This window comes from Arachis duranensis, chromosome 8 (assembly GCF_000817695.3).
Source record: "Arachis duranensis cultivar V14167 chromosome 8, aradu.V14167.gnm2.J7QH, whole genome shotgun sequence".
NCBI classification, from domain to species: Eukaryota; Viridiplantae; Streptophyta; class Magnoliopsida; order Fabales; family Fabaceae; genus Arachis; species Arachis duranensis.
Genome location: NC_029779.3, coordinates 19,836,746 through 19,838,703, shown reverse-complemented (window position 1 = coordinate 19,838,703; position 1,958 = coordinate 19,836,746).

Below are 1,958 nucleotides of genomic sequence, written 5' to 3'. Positions count from 1 at the left end.
TAATCAAAAACAGCAGAAGAAAAATCACACCCTGGAGGAAGCACATGCTGGCATTCAACGCCAGAACAGAGCATGAATCTGGCGCTGAACGCCAGAAACAAGCAACATTCTAGCACTGAACGCCAGGAATGTGCCTAGAGGAAAAGCTGGTGCTGAACGCCAGTAACAAGCATGAAACTGGTGTTCAACGCCCAGAACATGCCTCACATGGGCGTTGAATGCCCAGAATGTGCATCACTTCGGCGTTTAAACGCCAGAATGGTGTCCAATGGCATTTTACATGCCTATTTGGTGCAGGGATGGAATTTCTTGACACCTCAGGATCTGTGGACCCCACAGGATCACCTCAGGATATGTGGACCCCACAGGATCCCCACCTAACATATTCCCACCTTACCTCCTAATCACATTCCACTCTTCCCCAAAACACACGTCCCAACAACTTCAATCCCTTCTGTTTCTCATTCACCACCTACATCTATCCACTCTTCCCCATACACCCCACCTACCTTTAAAATTCAAATTCTCTTTACCACCCAATCCCACCCATATAGCCGAATACAAACATCCCTCAATCTCCTCCATATCTTCTTCTTATTCTTCATCTTTTCTTTCTTCTCTTGCTCGAGGGCGAGCAATTTTCTAAGTTTGGTGTGGTAAAAGCATAGCTTTTTGTTTTTTCCATAACCATTAATGGCACCTAAGGCCAGAGAAATCTCAAAAAAAAAAAGAAGAAGAAGAGAAAAAAAAGGGAAGACAAAAGCTTCCACCTCTGAGTCATGGGAGATGGAAAGACTCATGTAAAGGGTTTATAGCTCAGTGGTAGAAAATTTGACTGCAAATCAAGAGATCCCTGAGATACCTCAGGGGATAAATTGTCCTTCACACAATTATTGGGAGCAACTAAGGATAGGAACACCAAAATTACTAGGGATCATGCAACAGAAGCAAGGAAGAGACATAAAGGAGCTCAAAAAGCACCATTGGACCTTCAAGAGGGTGCCACCCTCACTCAGGTGGATTCATTCCTTGTTCTTATTTCTTTCTGCTTTTCGGTTTTTATGTTGTATGTTTATCTATGTTTTGTGTCTCTACTTCATGATCATTAGTAGTTAGTAACTATGTCTTAAAGTTATGAATAATCCCATTAATCCCTCACCTCTCTTAAATGAAAAATGTTTTAAATTCAAAAGAACAAGAAGTACATGAATTTCGAATTTATCCTTGAATTTAGTTTAATTATATTGATGTGGTGACAATACTTTTTGTTTTCTGAATGAATGCTTTAACAGTGCATATTTTTTGATCTTGTTGTTTATGAATGTTAAAACTGTTGGCTCTTGAAAGAATGATGAACAAAGAGAAATGTTATTGATAATCTGAAAAATTAGGAAATTGATTCTTGAAGCAAGAAAAAGCAGTGAAAGAACAAGGCTTGCGAAAAAAAAAGAGAAAAATGGCGAAAAAAATAGAAAGAAAAAGAAAAAGTAAGCAGAAAAAGCCAATAGCCCTTAAAACCAAAAGGCAAGGGTAAAAAGGATCCAAGGCTTTGGGCATCAATGGATAGGAGGGCCCAAGGAAATAAAATTCAGGCCTAAGCGGCTAAATCAAGCTATCCCTAACCATGTGCTTGTGTCATGAAGGTCCAAGTGAAAAGCTTGAGACTGAGTCGTTAAAGTCGTGATCCAAAGCAAAAGAGTGTGCTTAAGAGCTCTGGACACCACTAACTGGGGACTCTAGCAAAGTTGAGTCACAATCTGAAAAGGTTCACCCAGTTATGTGTCTGTGGCATTTATGTATCCGGTGGTAATACTGGAAAACAAAGTGCTTAGGGCCACGACCAAGACTCATAACTAGCTGTGTTCAAGAATCAACATGCTTAACTAGGAAAGTCAATAACACTATCCAAAATTCTAAGTTCCTAGAGAAGCCAATCATTCTAAACTTCAAAGGAAAAA